Source organism: Vanellus vanellus (assembly GCF_965231255.1).
Source record: "Vanellus vanellus genome assembly, chromosome: 1".
NCBI lineage: Eukaryota > Metazoa > Chordata > Aves > Charadriiformes > Charadriidae > Vanellus > Vanellus vanellus.
Genome location: NC_138905.1, coordinates 210,859,943 through 210,870,433, shown reverse-complemented (window position 1 = coordinate 210,870,433; position 10,491 = coordinate 210,859,943).

Sequence of the window (10,491 nt, the reverse complement as noted above, 5' to 3'; positions counted from 1 at the left end):
ATTATTTTTGAGCTCTTGGCCCAGTGACCTATTTTGGCAGCCCAACATATGGGGCATATGCTCATCTAAAATGAGTTGAACTTTGAGTAATTTAAAATTTATCACACTAGTTGCATTGATTTAATCCACTCTATTGGAAAGACAGATGTTAGTCATGAAATTGAAATCCAGGTCTGGAGTTCTTCCCAAATATTGGCAGTTTTGGCTTTGCAGTATAGGTCAAATGTTCAGTCTTGGCATAAGAAATGAGTGTTTGTTTCAGCGTCAATAATTAGTAGCAAAGAGCTTTCATATTCCTTCTTTTTAAAGGGAAAATTATAAAATGTCTAGAGGATGCTTTTATTTTTTTTTAATATAAACTGCACCTCAAGAAATACGGTGACAGATATGAGAAAATGCCCAGTATTAAGAAAGCATTTAATCAGATTTTTATAAACCTGATTTGTCTGAAAGCTGTCTGGTTCCTCTCTCCCTGAGAGCCCGTGGCAAGCAACGCTTCCCCCCGCTGTGCTGGAAACATCCCCTCTGCAAGGCAGGAGGTGGCTCTTCAGCAGAAACACATCGGGGTGTCAAATGGTGGTGATGGGCGAGTGCTTTGGGCAGAGCGGGAGCCTGTTGGGGGGACAGCGGAGCACCGGAGGGCAAGGGGGGGGAATTTTGGGACAGGCTCCCTGCTAGCAGCCTGCAGAGCAGCCTGGCGGTGGTGAGCAGGGGCTGGTGTTGGGGACCACCGGCTGCAGCCCCATCGACAAGCAGAGCGAATCGCTTGACTTCGAAGAGTCCTGATGATAGCTGCGTTACGGATTAGCAGCCAATCTCACAACATTTAACTTTGATGCTTCGCCCCTCTGAGTCCCCCCAGCATCTGCCTGCCTCCCAGCACCCCAAATTCAGTGGGGGGTGAGCTTCAGCAGATGTCTCTCCTGCTGGTGGGGATGGGGTTTGAAGAGGATGCTCTGAACGAGCTGGTGGTGGGTCCTGGGTTTCGGTGCTCCGATGATGCCAGTGCAAGGCTTCGGCAGTGGAGCTGATTGTGCTGGGTGGCAGCAAAGGGCGTGCGCCCTGCCCGGCTCATCTCCAGGGATGCTGCTTTGGTAGCTAATTCAGCGTACATTTACAGGAAAGACAGATTGGAGTGTTAATCCTGAGATTACTTACCTCGGCGTATTCATGATGTGTTTTCCTAACAAAGCTTTTTATTGAAATCCTGTCCAACCACATTCAGATGAGTCTGATGATATGCCACTCCGGGTTACAGATGTTTTGTCCATTAATGTTGCTCCTCTGGTTTTATTTTTCTCTGCTTGTCAAACAGCAGTTCTAGCAAACACAAACGTATCAAGCAATATAGTACAGGCTGTAAGAATTTAGTTTGTCCTTGTTTAATTACAACATGCCTTTAAACTAGCAGTCTCTCGGAATGGTTTGTGAAAGACTGGGTTCCCCATCCCTGCACTGCCATGGACACCTGCAGATTTTAATTGCGACATGCTTGTTTCCCCTCCCCTTCCCTTTGCTTATTTCCATTATTTTAAAGGATTGTTTTCCCCTTCCTTCTCTTTGTCGTCTGAGAGTCTCTCAAGTTTGCCTGGAAGGCCTGATTTCTCTTTCTGGTGTCATTAATAATGGAACAAAACCGCATTAACAATTGCAACAACAGCCAGATAGGAGCCAGAAAGCTCCTTTTGCTCTCTAATATGCTGCATGAGTACTCTGAAATGCTTTATACAGAGGGTTTGCTTTTTTTTTTTTGCTCACCCTTTCCCTTTGATGTGTTTTCGGACCCGACAAAACGCTTGACCTTGTCTTTTGCCAAAGAAAAGAAAAAATACCCCAGTGTTAAAAATTCACAGTTTCCAGACCTGCAATAGCACTTTCGAGCTAATTTCGTCCTGTGAGAAACCGTGGGAGAAAATTCAGCAAAGAAATGTTAAGAGGGACTGCAGGGCATTGCATCCGCAGGGTCAGAGGGCTGCGGAGGCTGCTCACCTCTGCCTTGAGATGCTTTCGGTCAGTGCAGCGAGCTGGCAAACAGCTGGCAGAGAGCAGGGAAGAGCTGCAGGCTTCTGAACCGGCAACAGAAATGCACACCAGGCACAGGTACAGGAGAAAAATAGGTAACATCTTGCTGGACTCTCCTCTTTCATGTGAAGTTGTTAGTCCAGGCTTACCTTATTCTGGTCTTCTAGAAGAGGAAAGGACATACGCTGGGAGGTCCCAGTGTGTAAAAACATTCCTTCCATCCATATGAGACCAAAAATAGCCTTTTTTAGCATCTGAAGTAGGATCTGGCCAAATCTGCACTTTGTTTGTCAGTGCTTTCTTTTTGCCCTTTAATATTTTTTTTGGCAGAGGCACAGCACAAAAGCCCTTCTCTTACCCCAAATCAATCAATAGCTGTAAGAGGAGAGACCGTGGGTAATCCTGGTCTGTCAGCATTCCTCCACTTTTGAAGCTATCTAGGCCTCCTGAATCTCCTTGTGGGTTTGGTCTGTGGTTTTGGGGGTTAGGAAAATAGAGGAAAAAATGAAAATGAAGTGAAATTCAACCTTGAAAGATGCAGAAGTGTATAGCTGAGGATGCACAGATGCTTGGTAGAAAGGAGACTTTTGGAAACAGCTTTTATTGAATGGGAGACAGTCAAAGCACACCTTCTGGTGGGGATAGCCGGGTGATTGCTTTTGCCCGCGAGGCACTGTTCAGTGTCTGAAATTAAACAGGCTTTCTCTATGTGGCATTTAAACTCTTCCAAAGACATTACACCCTCAGCCCTCTACACCCTTCTGCGTTTACAGAGATCGCAATACTCCCAGTTTCTTTAAACAGGAAACCAAAGCATGACGTTGCTTTTTTTCTAGGAAGTTTATGGCAAAATAAAGAAAAAAAGTCCTTCCTTTCCTGAGTTCCCAAGGTTGCCTTTATCCCTTCCATGCAGCGTGGCAAGAGCACAGGGCACAGCCTGCACAGGGACAGTGGCTGCAGGTTTGCACTGCAGGACACGTTATACCACCACTGCAATTCACTGAGCTCTTCATTAGTGGTTTTTTCTCTCTCTCTGCCTTCCTTCCTCCTTCTTTGTTCAGTTCATCATGCCCAATGCACCTGCCTGCAGAGGATACATGACACTGCTGCAACATTAGCTGCAATTTTTGCTCCACAAGCAATGCCAAGAAAAACTGCTTGACCCAGAGAAGCAGCTACGGCACCAGTCAGGGCAGGTGTGACAGCCATGAAAACATCCTCAAAGCATGCAAAATTAGAAGTAATCTTGTAGGAGTTGGCTACAAAGGCTTTCTGGTATAGCTCTGCCATCAAGACCTTCCCAGAGATTGAAGGAAAGCAACGGTGGCATCCATGCCTCGCTTTTATGACAACTGGGTTGTGATTTCCAGCCTGGCACAGTTGGTGGGTGTCTCTGGGGACCTTGGAGACAGTGTGTCTAGTGACACAAGCAGGCTATGTCTCCTATAAAGCTGTATATGTGTCACTCAAAGGCTTGTTTCTCAGATTTTAGAGCCCAGCTCTATAAATGAAAGAGGCTTAAAGAATCCCAGGTATCACCCAGTAGTTAAATCTATTATCAAAAACTTGTTTTGCTTCATCTAAAGCTGCTCAAGAATTTGAATCTTGTTTGCTGAATTCTTTTCCCAGGCCCATAAGTAGGGTGTACTGTCTTTCTCCTCTTGCCTTGTATTCAACAGCTGAGGGGTGGAAGCTCTCACCCAAGAAATGAGAGACCCGGGTCGAATGTGGACGCTTCTGGGGAGGTGGGAAGGGGAGAATAAGTGGATGCCCCTTTCTTTTACTCTGAAATGCTAACTCTACAGAACAAAGTAGGCTTTAATTTCAGAAAACAAAGACAAAGTAATACTAGCAAAATAATAATGTGTGGCTGATTAAATAAATATATTTGTGTTCTAGTTTCACCAGGACACCTGAAGGTCAATCATTCCTATAACCCTTCACCTCACCTCAATGTCTTGAAAAGGGAAAAAGGCCTGGTTAGTGTTACACCATAGAAAGAAAAAATAAAAGGAGCTTTTATCACATGTAAGAATCACCTGGCCATTTTACAAGATACTCAAGTTCTGCTTTACTGATCCGTGGTACTTTTCACTATTGGTTGTTAGCAGTGTGAGGAATTTCAATTGCAGAATTCAGCAAAGCAAATGGCAAATCTATCCACTGTGTGCAGAATGAAAACAATCTCAAAAATGGGAAAATACGCAAAAGGGCGCTTATGTCTTACCGTTTTTCCCCTGTAAGTTTTGATTTTCTCCTCTCCATTACCAGAACAGCTGAAGGTTTTGTCATCCCAAATCTTGGGATGCCCCAGGCGCTCGATCCTGTCTCCCATCTCCAATTCAGTCACTGTCCTAAAATGACAGCAACCCTAAGTAGTGATATGTACAGATTGGGCGAGAACTTAAATAGAATTAAGCATGAGTAATAACTAAACAAGGCAATACTTAAGCTTGATTAAGCTGGTCTAGTTGAAATGGACCCTTTAAATATCTACACTTGAGTCTCAACAGCTCTTTTTATGTGGACCACCTGGGCAACTCTCCATTTCATTTGGTGTAAATTTGGTGCAAAAAATTTACTTTGACTTTCAGTGGTGCCCAGTGATAGGACAAGAGGTAACGGGCACAAACTTGAACATAGGAAGTTCCATCTAAACACGAGGAGGAACTTCTTTACTTTGAGGGTGGCAGAGCACTGGCACAGGCTGCCCGGAGAGGTGGTGGAGTCTCCCACACTGGAGACATTCCAAACCCGCCTGGACGCCATCTTGTGCAACCTGCTGTAGGTGACCCTGCTCTGCCAGGGGGGTTGGACTAGATGGTCTCCAGAGGTCCCTTCCAACCCTGACTATTCTGTGATTCTGTGATTCTGCCCTGTCATCACAAGCATGTCCTCACATGGTCTAACTGAGCTGCCAAAACCAGAACCCTCTTTTTCTACCACTGATTTAGGCTCTCTCTGGGTTTGCAGAAGGGCTGAGCAGGGGCTGCCCACAGGGTCTCTCTGGAGAGCCAAGCTTGGTACTCTTCATTGCGGGCAGCCTCGCTTGCCCATGTTGGCTTCCATGTCTGGATAAGGTGCCTGTGGGGCAGCTGGGAATATGCAGCACCGAAGCAAATCGAGTCAAGCCCACCCAGCCCTGCAGAATGACTGCTGAAGCACTTCAGGCATGCTGCCTTTCAAATAATGACCATGATTGAGCAATGGTGGTATAATTATACCGTCTCCCGTGGAAGCAAGTACGGGTCACTCAGGGCAGTCACAGCTCAGACCCTTGCACATGCACCATGGCTGGAAACTCCTGAAGCACCACGGCTGCCAAAACATCAATTATAGCCTTGGGCCCAGCTCCCCTCCTCAGCCTGTGTGTTGGGAGGACTTAGGAAACATCATTTATTTTTTGCCTCTTATTTGCAGGAGGGCGGTGTGGGTAGGTAGCTGATGGAGGAGGGCTGCAGCACCATCACTGGCAGCAGAAGACCTCCCAACAACACTAACGGAGACACCTGGTGCATGGTCACCTGGGATGGGCTGCAAGTGCCTTCACAAGGCCCAAAGGCCACCAGCCGCTTGGGGAGGTATATTTCTGACTGGCAAGTGGCAGGCAACGGTGCTTGGTGGCAGCCTGCATCTCCTGGTGAGGACAATTCCCAGGACACCACATAAATGATTCCATGATTCTATGACACCGGGAGAGCCGCATTCAGGGCCCAGGGAAAGGCGTGCTCTGAAAGGGAAGTGCTGGTTTGTGTTACTTGGGGCTGCACTTAGGTGGTGCTAGAGAGTAAATAATTAAAACCTCTGTGCAATTTGGGTGTCCCAATGGGGAGTTCGCAGACGTTTGTCCCTAAAATATTTTGTGAAGAATGGTGATCAGGTGGACTCAACACTGCCTGATAAGGCACATGTCACAGGACATGCCGGAGCTGCAATGTTTAAGGAAAAGGAAACTTAAATTGTCTTAACTTTTTAGTATGTTCTCAAAACTTGAAGAACAGGAGACCCTCCAGTTTTATCCAGTGACAAAATGCTTGCCTAAAATTCTCACCAGAGGGATATTTAGAGTGATATAGGCTAAATAAAAATTTGCAGACCAAAACATGACTTATGCATTACCTCGCTCATAAGAGCACAACTGGGGGAGTGGTGCTATTTCTTCCAGCTTCCCAAGAAACCCCATTCTCCTCTCTTGTCATGCACATCAGGATTGGCGCCAGGCATTTGCATTGCCCTGCAAGTCATGTGGGGGAGAGGAGAACTGGTTAGGGTGGTGTTCATCTTTAGCAGAGCACGGCGGGGCTTCTCCCATATCAAATCTACCTGCAGGAATTTGAAGCCTGAGTGAGTTTTAGCATCACATTCACCTCTTGAAGGTAAGTATCCTTTCCCCCTTGGGTGTTTTATAGCCCTGGTGCATACCACGTTTGGATAAGGGCTCTTGAACATTCAGCTTGCTTTACAAAAAATGTGTAGGACCTAGAATCAGGTCCTTCATAGCAACAGGGCCCATGTATGATGATGTTGGACTTCACAGTGGAAGTACAGCTAGAAATTCCAGAATTTATATCCAGCTACCCAGTTTTAAGCTTTGCTGTTGGTTTTAACAGTAGTATGCCAACCTGGCAAATATTATCTCCACTGCAAAGTTAAAAACAAGGTCTAACGTGGCCAAACATGATACATACTGCAAGATGTTGCCCCTTGCCTTTTCCACTCCCTTCCCCAGCTGTGGCCTTGCCACCCTGTGGGGTTCACTTTGAGTTTCCAAAAGGGGCTACACAACAACATGTGCAGCTGATCAGCTCATAGCCTTGTCCAAAGCCCCAGGATTTCCTGGACTTTCATGGACTCTTTATCAGGGAGTATGGCATTAGGATGAGGGTAATGGTTTTACACTGAAAGAGAGGAGATTTAGCTTAAATATTAGGAAGAAATTCTTTACTCTGAGGGTGGTGAGGCACTGGCACACGTTGCCCAGGGAAGTTGTAGATGCTCCATCCCTGGAAGTGTTCAAGACCAGGTTGGATGGGGCTTTGAGCAACCTGGTCTAGTGGGAGGTGTCCCTGCCTATGGCAGGGGGTTTGGAACTAGATGATCTATAAGGTCCCTTCCAACCCAAACCATTCTACGATGCTATGTGTGTGCACTGACCCTCACATACAGACACCACAGCAAGACCATGACCTCAGTTTATGTAGTGTTTCCTAGATTTGAATCACCATGATGAAGTGAACAACTGTACTCCCATAAGCGAAGTTATACATGGAATTAAAAGAAATGCTTGGTCCTAAGGACAGCAAGCAGGGACAGTTCATCAAGTGTTCTTGAAATGTTTGCCCAGCCTTCACTTACTTCAAACAGCATTTACTTTTTTCTGTAGATTTTACTTTTCTAAGAGGCCTTTTAATTCTGTGAATTTAGTGTTTTCTGCAAATTTAAATTTACCTGTATATTTCCATATCCCAGATTTTTATTTCAAATATCTAAATAATTCTTTGAACCTGGAAGGGCTTTGGAAAGGTGGTCTCTTAATGAATTGATGTAGAAACACCAATACAGCAACTAGGGAAAAAAGTTTGACATTAAATTTTTATTCAGCTCTAATCCTCATTAGATGTTTGACTCCTGCTTTTGGGAAAACCTTTTCTAAGCCTGTGGAGGACCTGTGTTTTAATTGGGAAAACTGAAGGAGCCCCACTGCAGAGATTTCAGCCTCATTTCTACTTTTTTTCACAATTTTATTCCTAGATTTATATGTGACTTTCCTCTGTTGAGGAGGTGATAAAGCCAAAGCAGCTTCAGCAAGGTTGGTCTAGATCTACCTCAATGCAATTGATCAGTAATCTTTCATAGAATCCATGCAAGTTAGCATGAATTCATGCTAAGGTGGCATTAATTTCCTTGAATAATGTCAGTACACAACCTCTGTGTGGCCTTTGGTGACTGCAATGCTGCTAAAGGCTATCTTTTCATTTATGCTTTGCTGTTGAGGTGGCCACCAACGCTCAGGTGGCCACCAGTGCTCAGAGACATTACATACTTCATTTTCAGAGTAGTGTGTTATTCTCAGTGCCTGAGCACCGCAGAGAGGGCACAATTAAAACAACCTGCCTATATTTCCACTACAGATCCGATGATTGCTTCCCGTATCCCTTATCCTTGGGTCCAGAGCAGTAGTATGAAAGCCTGTCTCTAACCAGCCGCATCCATCCAAGGAGAAGCTGCACACCAGTGGTGTATAAAATAACTAATTTTTGGAAACCAAATGTCTCTGTCTTATGTCCAGTGTATAAATCCCTGTCCTTAAGGTGCTCCTTAGATTTACAATTAGTAACCAGGTAGTGAAGTCAAGAAATAAAAAAATGGAAAAAGCCCTTTTAGTACCTAGATGGACCCCTTTTTCTTTATCTCTGTTTCATGACCCAATGAAATTATGACAACTGCAGTAAATTAACTTTTTCACTCCTACCTCCCAGTTCTCCTTTAATTAATGAGGATATGGAACAATGGAGTAAATTTATCCAACATAGACCTTTTCTGATTCAAAGGCAGGTTTGGTTGAAGGTGGATGTTACTAGTTGCTGAGCTTCTGGCCATTGTTCAGTACCTTATTGTCACTTCAAGCATATTCCAGGAGGGAATATTTCCCCATAGAAGAGAATGTTCTCACTTTGTGCACCATACCTATGACTATCCTGTGCTGTGCTCCTCAAACCCATTTCCTGTGTGTTTCTCTTTCTTTCCTGTCTGTGGCTATTCTGTTCTTCCCTCTTGTTTCCCTGCCTGTACCAATGAACACTTCCAAACTGGCAGGGCTCCCTACCTGTTCCTTCCTAGTTCCATCTAATAATCACAAATTAGTTAGCTAATCTTTGCCATTAATTATCATAGTTCAACTTGAAAACTTAGCATGATAAGGGGATGTGCAGAGGAATTAATCTCTGCTAGGCATTGTTTCAAACTGTCCTGTTCCGTTCTGTTGCGTATCAGTCCTCCAACTGTGCTTATCGTGCTGTGCTCTGAGCTCTGTCCAGAGCTGCTTTATGCAGTGTACATCGCAGCATTGCACAGTTCGCCAAAATTGTAAAAAATGTGGAAAAGTTGGAAATTTTTCAGTTTGCTTTAGTCCCATAGTGTAAAATTTCTCTCCAATTCTGTAATGAAGTCAAGGTCTGTTATTATTGAATTGTGGGCATAGCTGAACTCTAGGAGAAAATAAATCCCACGTTTGTATTAAAGAAAACCCTGTCATGCCCTTTCTGCAATGCAAGGGCTCCCTGAATGAATTCTTCCTTAAAACAGAGGATAACTTTCAGAAAAGCTTCCAGTTTCACTGTAGCATTTTTAGCGATGAGAAATCCACCTCACTCCAAATTCTTCTAACGTTTAAAGAACCCCAAAAGGTCCTTAAAAGCTGAGCCTTGTTTGTAGTCTGAATTTGTCTAGTTTTAACTGCCAGATATCGGATCGTGTCATAAGCCCTGCCTGTGAGAGAAGAGACATTATCGAAGTAGCAGGAACGTGCTCTGAGTATGATTCATCTCATCTAAATTTCAATGTTACAATGCACAGTGTCACTTGGGGCTTCCTTGCGGGACAACACAGGCAATAGGCAGTTTTAGACTGATTCACTTGATCTATCTACAGACGTCTGCATTAGAGTGTCCATTAGCCCATACTGAAGTGCATCTCGTTTGTTCGCCCATCTGAGCACACGATGTGGACTGCTCCTCATTGCCTACTCAGTCACTGATAAGTGCAGTTCAATAGCATAATGCCAAGAATCAACCTCACTGGAGATTCAGATAGCGGATGATAATTTCCTACTTGTAATTACATTTCAAGACCTGTCAGTTAGCCAGTTGTTAATCCACCTAATGTACACGCCATTGATTTTGTATTGTTTTTGTTTCTTAATCAAATTTCTGTCTGATACTATCTCAGATGCTCCACAGGAGATGAAGTCTAAAAATGTCAAGGAAAACCAAGACAACGGAAGCCTCAGGGTATCTCAGTGGATCCTGCCAGCCCAGGTGACAGTAGAGTGCTGCCCAGGTGCTGGTATTTGCTGCTTCAAGTCTGTCTACTGCAAATATTTTATCCTCTCAGTCCAGTCCCAGTTCCTGGGTCACTGACTGTCCGCTTTGAGTGAATGTTAGTTCATTCCCTGGGTCTTTTTTGGAATGAACTGACTGATTTCTTTGAAACCAAAACTCAGATGCTATTCTGCAGAAAGTTCACTCCTGATGACTCCAGAGAACTGAAATTTGGTTCCTCCAGCCTCTGCAGTCTTCCACTTCTATTCCAGCAGGCTTTGCACCCTCAAACATCCCCCAAAGTCTGGTTGCATTCACTCTACAACTTGGCCTTGAGGCCCAGGACTGCTGCATGATGCAGAAGCATTTAGTCATGTAGACATAACCTTTGAGTCCACCGGGTTGTCTCCCTGCCCCACAGAGTGACCCA